This window comes from Podarcis pityusensis, assembly GCF_964106645.2.
Source record: "Podarcis pityusensis genome assembly, chromosome: 4".
Lineage (NCBI taxonomy): Eukaryota > Metazoa > Chordata > Lepidosauria > Squamata > Lacertidae > Podarcis > Podarcis pityusensis.
In genome coordinates this window covers 67222082-67238540 of record NC_138027.1, presented here as the reverse complement: position 1 = coordinate 67238540, position 16459 = coordinate 67222082, and the positions used below count along the sequence as shown (strand labels likewise).

At 43.7% G+C, this 16459-nt stretch overlaps 1 long non-coding RNA gene across 1 annotated transcript in view; it reads right to left on the bottom strand.

Moving 5' to 3' along the window:
* LOC308474876 overlaps window positions 1-16459 on the bottom strand; it is a 72031-nt gene that overhangs the window by 2318 nt on the left and 53254 nt on the right. Inside the window, exons 13-15 of the long non-coding RNA XR_013984985.1 lie at window positions 4195-4368; window positions 1004-1087; window positions 767-839 (exon numbers count right to left, since the gene is read on the bottom strand). This is a non-coding gene — a long non-coding RNA (uncharacterized lncRNA). The remainder of the gene's footprint in view (window positions 1-766; window positions 840-1003; window positions 1088-4194; window positions 4369-16459) is intronic.

Genomic DNA, 16459 nt, shown 5'->3' with positions numbered 1-16459 from the left:
TGCCCATCAACAAAGCACTTTAATCAGCTGTAAATTTGTTCATTTTTAGCATTTCCTTCTTAGTTGTGTTGGGTTTGGGTGCGCTAGCATCTTTCCTTTAAAATAAAGTATTGCCTTTCCCTCCTTAGTTCTGGGGCCTGGCACTGACTGGGAAGAAGCAGCTGCAAATAGAATACATGAATTAGCATAATAATAGGTAAACTTCCACTACCAGCATTGGGTTTCTACCTGAAAGAGCCAAACATTGGTCAGCGCCAATTCTTGCTAAAACATGTATATGCTAGCTGCTACTGCTATCGCTGACCCTTCTGACCAGAGACGCACACTGTTTACAGTGGGGGTGGGCTTTCAGTCCTCCACTTGCATGCCCAAATGCCATACTACAGATTTGGATGGAGGATTTACTAGTGGCCCAAACTCTCAACCAGTAGAGAAACCTTTTGTTCTCTGGATACTCCGAAATGGCTTCAAGTATTCATCCTCTTCACTCTCCCCACCTTTTCTACTGGAGCTCCTGTTTCAGACACTCATGAGCTAATGGGACAATGAAATGCTCCAGACTTCCTACCTCTACCCCCCTCTTAAGACAAGTTCTCAAAGTTATCCTCTCCTCTACAGAGCCTAATCTCTGGAAAGCCAGGCAGAGGTCAACCAGCTAATAAAATATGTAAATACCGTAAATGCTTTCTTAACTACGAGGAACACTAATGAAAAATGCTCAATATAGAAATAAGTTGTCCGTGGCCCCACAACACCAACAGCTTACTTTAGGAGGAGGAGAAAATCACTTCCAAGTAATAACAGCTTGAAGAAAAGCTCAAACACCTGTTCTACAAATCCTGAGGAGGAAAGCAAGAAATTGTGAGTGTCATTTCCCTGGCAGGAACACCAAAAAAGAGCTCAAAACAGAATGTCAGGGCTTCTTGCTAGCGATAGTGCTATTGACAAATTGCTCCAAGAAAAAACAAATTACTGCAAACAGCATCAGTTGTGTAAAACTTACCAGATCATGCAGAGGGTCTGCAAAACAATAAAACAAAGAGCGAGGTGATGGGTGGTTCTTCCCCCTTTGTATGCAGTTCATTGTCTGTCTGAATAGAAATGACAAGCTCACTCTTAATTCATTAGGAGAGTCCTGCAGGGTGAAGTAGTGACTGATCACTACCATGGAGTTCAAACACAAGTACCAGGAGCAATTGCCACCTCCTACGCTTTTGTTTCCTGTACAACCAATTATTTGACAGGTACTCCAACTGATGCCATGACCAAAAATGTTGCTCAAACAGGAAAAACTTGATTATTGAATACGATGCCAGGCAAAAGCTTGCTGTCTTAACAACCTGCTACTGCTTTGGGTAGGCATAGTACTGGAAAGGTTGAACCACAATGCCCTAGGCAGACTTAATACGAATCTGAAAGCTGGCAGCAAGTTCTGTCACTAAAATGCATATTTGAGGAATTGTTTATTCCAGGGATGGACCTATGGCTCTTCAGATGTGGCTGGACTCCCAGCTCCAATCAGACCCAGCCAGTGGCCAGGGACGATGGGATTTCCATTCCAAAAACATCTGGAAAGCCACAGGTTCCTTGCTTTAGACATTGGCATATGCTTTTTGTTCTAGCTGTTTTGCATGCAAACAATGAGCAACAGAAGAATAAGATGGCAATCGGGTCTTTTCCTCAATGCCAAGAGAGCCTGGCATTGAGGCAAAAGCTCCTACTCTTTGTTTTGTCATGCCTGCTTCCTTGAGAAGCATAACAATGAGCCATGACTGTGGGTTGTCTTCAACTAAATCCTACTCAGAGTAGACCCACTGAAATTAATCTACCGAAGTTAGCCATGTCTATTACCTTCTCTGACTTCTGGCTTTGCTGGCTGGGGTTGATGGAAGTCTGCAGTATCAAAGCTTCTCAGCCCCGCTTAAACAACCAGCCTCATCAAAGAAATTGTACATTTCTCCAGAGATGGCCACCTGCTATATTGACGTAAGTGCCTAAAAGATATCAGAACATACTACAAATCCACTTCTCTTCCCAGTGGGGGAGGAGTTGTGGTGGACCACGTGGCCACCCACTCCCCTCCAGGGGCGGGGGACGAAGTCCTGCATCCCCCAGAGGTTCCCAGCAAATATCATTCGCCTGCCAGCAAATCTGCTGGCTGGGGGGGGGGGTGTGGCCGGGCCCCATTTAAACTGAGGCGTGAGCTGGAGAGCTTCCTCTTGGCTCACTTCCTTGATCCCCCGCCCTCCCTCCCTATTCTCAGGTTTCAAATTTGGCCTTGCTATGGACCTCGGTTGGTTGCCATTGAGGGGCCTGGTAGGAATTCTTCCACTTGGCAAATTGGTTTGGGCCATTTGGTTTTCACCTACCTCGTAGCAATCATCACAACTTTGTAAGGTTTGGCAGTTCGGCATTGGTTGATCTTATGATGGGGGAGGGGAGGTGTGGCCATCACCTGCCCCTCCAAGCTTAAGGGTATTCCGTTAAAGGAATCCGGGGGTGTGGATCTTGTCTGAAGTCCGGAGCTGGGCTAGGGCCATGCCACGAACCCGTCAGGAACCCAGAGGGAGCTAAAATTGGTTTGCATCGACAGGGCTCCCCCTACCAGTGGTTGACCCTTACAGGACTCCCTGCATGACGGGCAGGAGTCAGATATAGTCTGGTCAATTCCAATGCCTAAGCCAATACTGCTCACATTCTGTAACCAACAAAGTTGTGGCCTAAATTTGCCCAATAACATTAACCTAATATCTGTGTCCTTGTGTCTTATTCATCAACAAGAGGGTAGTCTCGGGGTCTCGACACGCAAACAGCTGATTTCCATCCCAAAAATAAACCAGCTAGTAGTAACCGCAGCAATCATCCTCTGAACCACATCCAGTCATTTATCTCCAAATAGCAAGTTCACTGTTGATCATTCAGTGTCTACAACATCATGATCACTTTGCAAACACCCACATTTTATGTCCTCTCCAGCTCGATAAGATTGCAGTTTGCACATTCAGCTGAATATTGCTTAACTGTATGCTTTTAATGGGCCACTCCACTGGAAACCGCTCCTGCTCCACTTGTGTTCTCAAAATAACAAGAGATTCAATGCATTTCTTTTCCTCCATCTTTTAAGGAGACTATTCTGCCCCAAACTACTAATAGCAACAGTAGCAATGATGCTCAATTTTTTTTTTCCACTAATAACTTTGTTAAGTCCTAACTATTAGCAGTTTGGATGCAAAAGTATATTCAAGAAAGCAGTGTGCAGTAAATCAAACTTAAGATCTTGGAGATGGCCCCTAAAAATCAATGAAATATTTAGTAGGTATGTGAAATTCCCTTGCATTCCATTGTACAGAAATGGGTGGGAATTTGATTTTACTGTTCCACAGTTTCTGTACCCAATAGCCAGATCCTGTGTTTCTGATTTAAATCAATCAGCACAGCCAGCTTTTATCAAGCGGCATTAAGTTTTCAAGTGTTTCTGCTTTTGCAGACGTCAGGTAAAGCCTTTTGAAATATTTTTTAGTGTGGGTGTTTAAAGGATTGTACAGCTTGACTGACAGAGGATATGAAAAAGAAGGTAATTATCTCAGGAGCATACTGGACTGTATCTCCTTTGCTATTCTTGTTCGACAAGGTGCTAGCTGTGGATCAGGTGCAATGCTCGCTCTTGGAATTTGCAGGAAAGGCTAAATACGTAGCAGAAACTTTAGAATTTCCCCGTGCCTGCAAATAGTGAAGGCTAAACTTGGGAGACCTTTGCACAAAGCTGTTAAATGCTTTTTTGTGGCCTTAAATGCGGATGTGAGAGGTCTCTGATGCTCAGCCTGACATTTGGATCTCCTACCTTCAGCTATTCAAGAGAAGGTACTTTTGACAATATGACATTCGACAGCAGCCCACCCAACTCATTTTAGCGTGGTTTTCTGAGTTCCTTTTTTTAGAAGGCAGAGAAAGAGGCCCCAGAACAAAGTGTGGGGTCAGTCTGCAAAAATCAGTTGCCCTGACTTGCTTTAGCAAAAGCACAATTGGATACAACTCAAAGAGATTTAAAGTGTTGATTTTGCATTAGTCATTTGTGCTTTTATGCAGGTTCACGATCTCCATGTGCTTTTCCTTATAGGATGGATTAAAAATGAGACAAAACAAGCAAAAATTGCTTTTTTTTATTATTTGGCTAATACAGCAGTATTTTGTCACTTGCCTGCAGTCTCAATCAGGGTGAATCATTCCTGTGATGCTGGAAAATTATGGAATGCAGTGTGACAGGTTTCAATTCTCCAATGATATTTGAGTGCCCTGGTGCTGGTTGCAAGGCTTTCATTTTTTATGGAAAGGGAGCGCTCGTTTTGCAAAGAGAAACGTTCCAAGTGTCTGTAGAGAGAAAGGAAGAGACAGGCTTTTGCTGTTTATAATGCCTAAAGGACCAAATACGCAAGAAACGACACACAATTAAACAAACCCTGCTTTAATGTTTCACGACATATTTTATTATGAAAGAACCCAGCAAAACTTTTCAACTTGAGTTACATTGAAGTTCTCAAGCAATGCAACAGACACAAGCAATTCATTTTTCGAATTGTGATTTCCACGGAGGATTCTGAATGTGGCAGACAAGACAGGGCTTGAATTATAGGGGCAGGGAAGCCCCCTTAGCTTTTACAACAGTCCCCTTTTACCTACTATTTTTAAAATGGTACGATTTGACTGTGGATTTCATTAATGGCCCTCCTAACTTCCCCCATAATTCTGGTAGGGGAAGGCAGGTTTGTTGAATTTGTTTCAAAAACATTGGAATTTTATTTTTAAAGATGCAATTATACACTAGTTCACAGCTGCACTGACTTGCCTGTGAAAATGCAAGCACAGCGATACCCATAGAGTTTCATGCAAAACAAAAGGGAACAATTAAAAACCACACAACTAAAAGGCAAGAATTAGCATCTGGTAGTTTTATTTAAAGTTCCAAAGGTGGCAATTTGACCAGGGCCCGAATGCCCGCCATCAGCTCATTGGGCACACAGAAACACACCCTGCCTCCTAAAGCTTTGAAGGATACTGGAAATAGTTTTGTAATGTTGTGGAGGAATTTTGGCAGAGAGAAACACGCATGGCTTGTTAGCTTTAAGTAGCTGAGGTATGCGAAGTGAAGTTACTTAGCAGTAGTGCAAACTGTCAGGGGCTTATTATTGTTAGAAGCATTCCTGACAGAGATGGAAGAAACAACAACTCAGAAATCAGAGCAAATTGAAGTCACAAGATGTAGCACATAGCACTAGTAGGCATGGGCGACGGAAGGGATGAGACAGGGATACGAAAGAATGTTATTACTGTGAGGTTATCTCTTACAAGACTTTACTTGCAATTACAGATAGTTTTTAGAGGTCCTAGGGGCCAGTAGTTTTTTGTTGTTATTTGAAGAGGCCAGGCACCCTCAGTGTTCAGAGGGCTTCCCCCACCTCCCCAGTCTCTGCTGACCTTCATTCTGAGGAAACTGAACTCTGAACCCCATAACAAGCCCACCTCAGATTGTAGGGAAGCTCAGAGTTTCAGTTGCCTTCACAAACACACTCCCAGCCTAAGTCTGTGCTCAGCTGCATGCTGAAGCCTTGTGCGCTACTGATTTGCATCCAGATGTGTTATCTCGTTAAGACATTCAAAAACCTCTAACTAGTACATTTCCCAAACAAAACCAGAAGAAGGTGTGCATCATTAGGAAACAGTTTGCATAATATGTAAATTATGCAACACAGATCTACACTAACCCTATTCATATGCAAGTAAGAGTACAGTATGGGGCAGGGGAGACAATTCTGTTCTGGTGCCAAGCCTGCCTCACCTCTGCTCATACCAGCCTAGCAACCTGGCACTCCTCTGCACATTAGAACTGACATATCAGCTATGCCTACGAGCACAAAGTCCAAAGTGCATAGGCCAAATCATATGCAATCTTAACCTGGCATAATTGGGGGGGAAAGGACTGCAGGCTATTGAACCTCCTGTTTCCACAGCACATCGTGCAAACCATTTTCTTGAACGTATGTATAGCTAGAAAGAATAATTGAATAGGAGCATAAGAAGCTGCCTTATATTGAGTCAGACCATTGGCCCACCAAGCGCAGTATCATTTGCAGTGGCCGCCAGCAGCCCTCCAGGATTCCAGGCAGAATTCTCTCCCAGCCAACAACTGAACCTGGAATCTTCTGCATGCATAGAAGATGCTCTGACCCTTCCCCGTCATTTCTAGACAAATGAGTTTTGGTTTTTAAGTCCTTAATTTTAAAAACAAGAGGATTTTATTTTTCTGCTGCCTGCGTTTAAATACTTTAAGACTAAGATTTTGGAAATGGTACCCAAACCTTCACCCAATATATGGCACAGAACAGGTTTGCTGTGAGACAGAGCTGGCCCTACCATTAGGCAGAGGGAGGCAACTGCCTCAGGCAGCTGATTTGCGGTATCATGAAAGGGGAGCATATCATTAGCTATGAAATTTACTGTTGCTGTATTTTTACAGTCAGGAAGGGATTGCGCAAATACTCGATTGTGAAATTTTCTGTCTCAGCCACCTTGGATACAAAACGGCATGACTCTTGAGGGAGATTGAAGATCATTTGCTGCTGCACCTCAGGTAGTAACATGTCTTGGACCCGCCCTGCTGTACATACATATTCAGATCATTTGCTTAATGCTTAAAAGTAGTAAGGCTTCAAAGCTTTAATCAAGTGCGGTTTGAATGAAGGCCAAATTTTGAATGTACAAATAAAGCCACTGGACCCACATTTGTACATATTACGTTAACAATGTAAGCCATCTCCTTCCTTAGCTATCTGGAAGCATTTTGAAAAAAATAATTAAGTGCACGAGAATATATATTTGTTTTGTACCCAACAAGGAAGACTAAAGCACTGCTTCTCAAACAGGAACTTTTCATGAGATAAGAAAAGTTATTTATACAAGTACATTATTCCTAGTGATGGCTGCTTCCCTGTTCCATCAGACTCAAGAGCCCATTGGACTTGAATGATTGAGATTCAATCATTCGGCAAAGTAGCAAGTTTGAAAATGACCGTCACTTTTCACTCGGTCTCTATTATAGCGCTCGCCTATTCCTGTTATCAATGTATCCAAAGCGAGTTATTAAAGTCTCTTTTCACTAGGAATTACCAGGGCTTCTGCCTGTTTATTAAATTGAACTCTCTAATCCCTCAGTCACTGAACATTTAGTCATAATTTGTTCTCACTTTGAGAGCTGCAGTACAATGTGATGTACTGCGGAATGAGAAAAGTAATCTTTTTTCGCCAGCTGCTATCCTTCTGTTTTCCCTCTTTGAATTTATGGACTGAGCCGTTTCCTACCAAATACCAAGGTAGATCAGGTCTACCTTGATGCAGGTTTAATCTGCAGGGGCTCTTTGATTGACTGCTAATCTTCAGACAAAGCTAGTCCTGGCCCTGTGCTTACATAGAAGCTCAAGTTTCAAGGGCAGTTGAAAAAAGAAGAGTCACTGCCACACTAGATATTTATGTAATGATGTCCTTTAAAAATTCTAGTAAATGGCAGTTCTATAGTATTGTAAGTCCAGAGTCTCTTGAGCATAACAATTCTTTATAATTATTTCAACCCTTTGCAAATCAAATATTGAAAGAAAAAAAGAAAAAATTGCCAGAGACAAACTGGCTCGCCTGAATAGGCAACATGTGCTAAAAACCAAAACCTCTGCTGCTAGTGAAACAAGACATTATACAGAAGTTCTTATGTGCAGAGGGTCCAACTTAGAAGTGGGGTTTCCATGAATTAAATGTAAATTCACCTACAGAGCACCTATATTTTTAGCCAACTCCCTAGTTCTAGTGACTACGGCTATAATTGTGTATTTATTTATTTAAAATGTACCCTACTTCTCCCCTCCACAAAACAACCAACTGCGATCCAACACAAATGATCAAACTAGAGACAGCAGCCAAGACAACAACACGCAAATTGCAGGTCTCAAAATCAACACATCAAGCAGTAACAGACTCAAAAGCTTATTTAAACATGAATCTTTTCAATTAACAGTGTTTAATTAAAGAGAGGGTGATAGCCTAATCTCTTGAGAGATAGTTTTCCACTTTTGGGGCATCACCACAGAAAAAGCCCTAGTGCACATTAATCAAATGAGATGGTCTCCTATGTACGCAGAGTGCAAGGTTTGTGAACATTTTTGTATTGCCACCCAAAAACAACTTTTGCAGCTAAAATTTTACACATCCCCAAAATTCAACATGGCACTAGTCCCACCCCCAGACTGGTAAATTTTCTGTTCTCTCCAATGCAGACTTACCTGGAAGTTAGTCCCCCTGAATTCAGTAGGCCTGCTTACTTCTGAGTAGACATGTATACAATTGGAGGGCATGTATAGCTCTGTGACTGGGTCAAAGGTTATATAAGAACAGGCAAGTCCAGTGGCCTGGACAAATCAGTGGCTAAAGAAACAACAGGGTTGGAAAATATAAAATAGTACAGATATGCTTTTCATCCTTTCCCTTCCCCGTTTCGTTTTCTAAAATGTCCTTTTAAAATAAATGTTCTTTCATTTAATCATACTCTGCTTGATGAAACAGCTCATTGAATCACAAGTGCCATCATAGTGTTTTTGCAGGCTGCTTTATAAATATAATTATTGTTATTTATTATTCATAATCACAGTGCATGATTATGCCACTTGAATAGAGAGAGTATATCTGGGTATGTGCATTTTTAATTTTATTTTTGTATTTAAGATTTCATTTCCACGGGAGCTGTCATATTACTGGGTCAGTTTCTTGCTACCTAACCACGTGTGGCTTAGTTCAAGTTTATTAACAATAATCCCTGATTAGGTTGCCCCTAATCGTCTTATATTCAGAGATTTGTCTATAACACAAACACATAACTGTTTATTTTGAGATTGTGGAAATCTAGGGCTACCTTGCTTGATCAAAAGCAGAATTCTGAGCTGCTTCTCATTGTGGTAAGTACAATCTTAAAAAAGAATACCACGGAGCAATAGCTTATTAAGATATAGTATATCTATTGTTTATTGTGTCTGTATTTATTTTGTCCTTCCCAAAGAGTATATCTGTATTATTGGGGTTTTTTGTGCATTGTTAGTTTTCCATATTCCCTCAGAAAAGCCACACTGGTGCAAGCGTGCCAGAGGCTGATGAGAGCCAAAGTATATGGAAGGGACCAGCATAACAAAGGCGTATTACAAATTATGATCAAAGACCTGCCTTGTCATTACTTTCAGAAAGCTTTTCTTCAGCTAGTCAGAGCAAAGTCAAGTATCACTGCTGCTCCAGGTGTGGTTTAAAAGTGACATCCTAAGGCAGGGATGGGGAACCTTTTTTCTTTTTAAGATAGAAGACCTTCCCAGCAACCCCACTTGCCAGTGATGGGCAGGGCCAGAGACAGGGTCGAGAAATGAAGGTCAAGTTTAGCTATCCTCCATCTAAGCAAGCAAGAATTCAAGCATACGTTCCACCCAGGTGAAAACACTTGAGGACACTGCAAGCCAGTGTCAATGTGGCTCGTGAAGAGCAGGTGCTAACGAAGGCGTCGTGACACCCAGGGCGGGTTGTTGCTACATAGGGCGCATGTGTGATGTCATTATGTACGACGCATGCGCTGTACGTAGTGATGCCGCACATGCGCTGTACATAGCGGTTTGCCGGCAGCAGCGCTCCAGCGCCGTATGGACGGTGCCGGGATCCTCTGCTTGCAGCTACAGCCGCGAACGGAGGATCCTCCATTCGCAGCTGTAGCGGCAATGGAGGGATCCCACCACCATCTGTACGGTGCTCTAGCAGCGGCAAACCACTATGTACAGCGCATGTGCGGCGTCATTACATACAGTGCATGCGTCGTATGTAGAGACGCCACACATGCGCTGTACTTAGTGGTTTGCCGGCGGTGCTGCTCCAGCGCCGTACAGGCGGTGTCAGGATCCTCCTTTCACGGCTGTAGCGGTGACAGAGGGATCCCACCGCCATCCGTACAGCACTCGAGTGGCACTGGTGGCAAACTGCTATGTACAGTGCATGTGTGGTGTCGTTATGTGTGACACATGCGTGTGACGCCGCACATGTGCTGTACATAGTGGCTTGCCACCAGCACTGGGATCCTCTGCTTGTGGCTGCAGCCGCCAACGGAGGATCCTCCAAATGCGGCTGCAGTGGCACAATGGCTGCTCCCGCCGCAATGCCCAAGCCAGGGCGGCAGGGCAAGCACCCCGCGGGGTGCCGCCTTGTCACCCTCCCAGATGTGGAACCCGGGGCGCACTGCCCCCCCCGACCCCCGTTGCGATGCCACTGGTAAAGAGGGCTGTGTAGCTGGAGAGGAAATGTAGCCTAGAAAAAGTTCCAAGGGCCATACAAAGAGATATCGAAGGCCACATCAGGCCTCACAGCCTGTGATTCCCTTCCCATTGAAAAGTGGCACTGGTTAACCAATGGCTGCCCTCTTCTTCCTCTTTCAGGCAGGAGGGAGCCTTAGCTCAGCAGGAGAGCACATGTTTTGCATGCTCTTCTAGTTAAAGGATCTTGAAGGGAAAGACGCATGCCTGGGACCTTAGGGTACTGCTGTCAGTGAAGGCATTTAATCATTTGGGTGTTGTTTTTAAAGTGAGCATAAGGCTACGATTAAGCTGTTAAACAGGCCTAAAACAATGGAGCAAGGAATCTGCTCATTGGAGGCAGAATCTCTCCCTTCTACATCGTCAGAAAACATATGGGACAGTCCAACACCTATACTCTTTCATCCAAACAGTTTTCCCACCCACCCCTTTTCTTGTAGTAAATTCTCCCAAAGAAGTGGGTCTCTCAGCAGTGCTCTTTTCAGCTGAGCACCTAGACTAAATTATCTCTAAAGATCTTAAAGATTTCCCAAACCCTTCTCAGAAGTGGTAGGGTTAAGGATTTTGGAGGCTTTAATTAGCTTCATTCCAGAGTTTATATATTTCTTGAGATTACTTTGAGGCGGCTAAACCTCCAGTTCAGCCGTTCCTAAGTACCTTGTGCTAATCTTCCACCAGAAGTGCTCATTGTTTGCCCCAAATTCCAGGAGCTTTATGGGAAATAAGTTAGCACATTCAAATCAAATCAGTGCACTAATGACTTCCTGTGAAACATGCCTACCTACAAGCAGCATTCAATAAGAATCTTTCGTTGCTCTGTTGTATATGTGACCTACAGCCCGATCCTTTACATGTTAACCCACAACTGAGGTCTCCTTGTCGAACTGTTTACCTCATGCTTTTACAAATTTGAATGCCTTTGAAATGTTACGAATAAGTTGCAGTTGAGGGCCAACCTGAATAAAACATTGTAAGACAGGTAAGCCCCACCCCAAATTATTGATCACATGACGTGACACATGCATACCATTTGAATGACAATGCCCATCAACTTTTTTGGGGGTGGGGAAAGTGGCCCCCTCAAATATTTCAAGGGGGGGACCTCAGCCCCTAGGAGTTGGCTCCTATGGCCATGTGATAAAACTCGGGTATCTCTTTTTTCCTTTTTGCTGTACAATTTTGGTGCGGCACTATGTAAACAACTCAACTGACATTCTGAGACTGGAAGGAAAGACCTAATAGGATGCCTAATAGGCCATTCAGCATCTTCCCCCCCCCCTCCCTGCTTCCCCAAATACTTGTGAATTCTTTTTCATCCAAAGCTTCCAGAGCACTTTACAGACTTGGCAGCAGGCATTTATAGAATGACCTCGCCACAAGGGATGGTGTGTGTTTTTTCTCCCCCTCCTCCTTGGTTAGCAGTTAGTTTATGCCCTTAGGAATGAGACTTCATGCTCACTCCAAGATTTTAAAACACACTTACATAATCACAGTACTTCTTGTTAACTATTTAAACATCCCACCCAGCCCTGTGACAAGACTATGCTGGTGTGTATATATAGGATGGTGAAGGAAATCTCTTTGTCCTCCTAACTTCCCATTCCTTAATATTTGCTCTGGGCTGATCCAAGATGCAAACCCCAGAATGCTCATTTTATTGCCTGCTCCACCCTCCTGCTTATCTCCACTTCACATGGGTCAATAAAATAAGGTGTCACATCTGCAACATACTTTTAAAGCACTCTTATACCAGTCATGGCTTCCACCAAAAGAATCCTGGGAACTGTAGTTTGTTAATGGTGCTGAGAATTCTTAGGAGGTTCTTCACAGAGCTCCCTGACCAGCTGTGGAAAATCTCCACATAGCTACACCTCTGTTCAGGTAAACTCCATTCGCAAAGCATGAGTTTCTAGACACTAACTTGCTCCTTGTTCATGTTTTGACTTAATGCACGAAATAAGGAAGGTACTGGGTACGGGAGAGGCAAATTAACCCTGTAGGGCCAGACATGTTGGGGGGCAAGATATTGGAAGTCTAGGGGAATCCTTGGGCCCTGGAATATCATATTGCCAATACTCACAGCTCATAGGTTCCTAATTGCAGAACAAGACAGCAGTCAATATCTAACCTCCTCCTGCCTGCTTGCTTCCAAAATCTCACTGATTGCCTAAGAAAGTGGTTCAAGCAAACCTCCTAGCCAGATTTCAGAGCTGTCTTTAGCTGACATGACTCGACCTCAGACTTGGTGTCGGCTGTCCTATGGTATCAGATGACATTCTGTTTTTTGTTTTGTTTCTACCTCTCTTGTCCCTAAAGAGATGTCTTCTTTCAGCTCCCTTTGTACCAGCAAGTATCTGATATTCACTTCTGACATTGTCAGGTTGATTTATCTTAACTGGACCAGAAGAATTTTCTGCAACACTTCCCTGTGGGATGTCTCTTTGTGCCCTGTAACGATAACTTTCTGCATCCTTTTTAGTTGGGACCTCAACAGGGTTGGAAGATGGCAATGCCTTCCTAACCCACTGTAGCTTCCCTTTACAGAGACCCTGGCTGCGTGTCACCTCATCACATGAAACTGTTCAGAAGAAGAGCAAGACTCCGACTGTTGAGAATTATGTAGGTTCTTCAAGGAGAAAGTTGGAAGGGATTGTAGACCCATTGATCACCTTTCTCCAGTATTCATTCATGTTTCTCGTAGGTCCACTAACCACCTTTCTCCGCTGTTGACACTTATCTCTCTCTCAGTTAGTGGCTATTTTTTCTGAGTTTTTGGGAAGAGCAACCACAATCAGCTGCCAATGAAAGAAAAGATAAAGAAGAGATGGAACAGATAGCTGTACAATCCCCTCTAGCTTCCTCTGGCTGTCTTTGAGGGAGCCATTAGAATTCTCAGTAGTCAAGTGTGCCCCATGATATTCTTGACATAATAGGCATCACTGAAACCTGGTGGGATAAGTCCCATGATTGGAATGTAATAATGGAGGGATACAATCTATTTCAGAGAAACAGACCAGACAAGAAAGGAGGAGTGCCCCATGATATTCTTGTAAAGAAGCTGGTAAAATGCGGTCTTGACTATGCTACCACTCAGTGGATTTGTAACTGGCTGACTGACCAAACCCAAAGTGTGCTCATCAATGGTTCCTCTTCATCCTGGAGAAGAGTGACTAGTGGGGTGCCACAGGGTTCTGTCTTGGGCCCGGTCTTATTCAACATCTTTATAAACGACTTGGATGATGGACTCAAGGGCATCCTGATCAAATTTGCAGATGACACCAAACTGGGAGGGGTGGCTAACACCCCAGAGGACAGGATCACACTTCAAAACGACCTTGACAGATTAGAGAACTGGGCCAAAACAAACAAGATGAATTTTAACAGGGAGAAATGTAAAGTATTGCACTTGGGCAAAAAAAATGAGAGGCACAAATACAAGATGGGTGACACCTGGCTTGAGAGCAGTACATGTGAAAAGGATCTAGGAGTCTTGGTTGACCACAAACTTGACAGAAGCCAACAGTGTGACGCGGCAGCTAAAAAAGCCAATGCAATTCTGGGCTGCATCAATAGGAGTATGGCATCTAGATCAAGGGAAGTAATAGTGCCACTGTATTCTGCTCTGGTCAGACCTCACCTGGAGTACTGTGTCCAGTTCTGGGCACCACAGTTCAAGAAGGACACTGACAAACTGGAACGTGTCCAGAGGAGGGCAACCAAAATGGTCAAAGGCCTGGAAACGATGCCTTATGAGGAACGGCTAAGGGAGCTGGGCATGTTTAGCCTGGAGAAGAGGAGGTTAAGGGGTGATATGATAGCCATGTTCAAATATATAAAAGGATGTCACATAGAGGAGGGAGAAAGGTTGTTTTCTGCTGCTGCAGAGAAGTGGACACGGAGCAATGGATCCAAACTACAAGAAAGAAGATTCCACCTAAACATTAGGAAGAACTTCCTGACAGTAAGAGCTGTTCGACAGTGGAATTTGCTGCCAAGGAGTGTGGTGGAGTCTCCTTCTTTGGAGGTCTTTAAGCAGAGGCTTGACAACCTTATGTCAGGAGTGCTCTGATGGTGTTTCCTGCTTGGCAGGGGGTTGGACTCGATGGCCCTTGTGGTCTCTTCCAACTCTATGATTCTATGATTCTAAGTCTGGTCCATACAAGCAACCAAAGGCCTCTCAAAGAAAGGGGCAGTGAGACTGCACCCATGGCCCCATTCCACAGTTATGTGACATTGGCCCCAATCTTGATGTGGCATGGCTTCCCCTGGGGTTATGCAAAAAGGACCCTGTCATGTGTATCCTGGAAGTCACTAAGGCCATACCCTCACTGAGGTCATGTCCGTATTTTCACCATTGAAAATATGGACATCCTAAGGAAAAGTGGGACATTCCATGATTAAATAAGAAAAATATTGTAAGTGGGGGTTGGAGAGAGAGAGAGAGAGAGAGAGAGAGAGAGAGAGAGAGAGAGAGAGAGAGAGAGATTGTACCCAAAGGGGTTTTTTTCTCTTATTGGCAGGTGCCCCACATTTGATTCCCAGTAAAATACAACAGAACAATTTTTTATATGTCTTTTTAAAGCATTCAAATAAATGGCAACAAGCACAATGTCATGGGGAGCCAGACTTGAGTATTCAAAAATGATAAACACACACGAAATGAATGGACAGCAGCATTTAGTGTTCACAAACCTTAAACTGCAGTTTGACAGAGGGCAGCTAACTGCCAAGTATGAATTTGCTCATGCACCTAATGGGGCATTTGAATGCCACCTGCGCCCACCTCACTCCTGCCAAAGTAATAATTCCAGACATATGATATAAACTATAATGCTTCCATCCCCAGTTCTGTTTACTGCGTTTCACAGAATTCAAGCGGCTGCTATAGGGATATCTTTATCCTGGCAGCATCCTACTTTCCCATTGAATTTGACAAGTTAGCATCTGTATACTCAAGACTCAAACATTACAATTCTCTTAGGTGTTATCTGGGAGAAGGCCCAATCTGAAACAGCTACTGACCAACTGCAGAGGTGCTATTTAAGAAGGCCAAAGGATATGGAGCTAGAAAAAAATGACCTCTCCTTTTTTGCAAGTTAGGCACAATCCTACACATGTTGACTCAGCAAGCAAACCCTACTGTGTACTGTGAGGCTTGCTCCTACATAAGTGTGACTAGAATCAAATCTTGACTCTTGAATATATCTCAAAGCAGGCCTTTCACCCATGTGAAATGATCCCCCTACTGATTTCAAAATTAGCATCTCCGATCAGCAGAACTTGACCAAGCAACAGTTAGGGAATAAACCCCAAATCTAGCTCTGGCCCTCCATCAACTTTGGCACCCTTGGTCCTAATAATGTCATACCGTCAACAGCTCATTCACCTGCATGCTTTCAGCAGATTACATCGGCCAAAAATGTATGCATCTTCCACAATAAACAGCTGCCTCCTACTTGTTCCAGTGTATTCCTGTTTTGTATTCTAGCTGCTCATACCTTAGGCAGGCAACGCATCATACTCATGTCTGCACTCCAGTTATTTGCCATTGTCCATTCTCACATTGGGAAGATAGAAACATCCACCCTGTGGAACCCAATCCAATCACTACTATGTATGGAAAACTAGTCGGCGGGTACTAAATCACATCAGTCCTTGCGTGCACATTCATGCACCTTTTCTTTGCATCTGGATGGTGGTTAGGCTACAGGTTACAACAGCAGCTAGGGCTGAAGGCCCAGCCAGCATTAATTCTGCTGCAATGGTGCTGTCAGTACAAGACTTCCAGGCAGAAGTCCATGGCTCCCCTCTGCAGAAAGAGCAGGAAGGCCCCCCCCCCCCCAATATAGTACAGCTGGCTTGCCACAATCTGAAGTGAAGTAATACACCTAAGAGCACTTCCCTGCAACACACACAAATAGCACCAGAGTCCAGAGTCTAAAATTATCTACATTGCACCACTGCTCTGTTTCCTGCAGTTTAAATCCCCCATGAATCAGGCACACACAAAGCACTTTTTAACCCTTTCCTGCTAAGCACAAACAACAAATTCTTCCCTGATTCTGCCTGGGTCCTTGTATATAAGA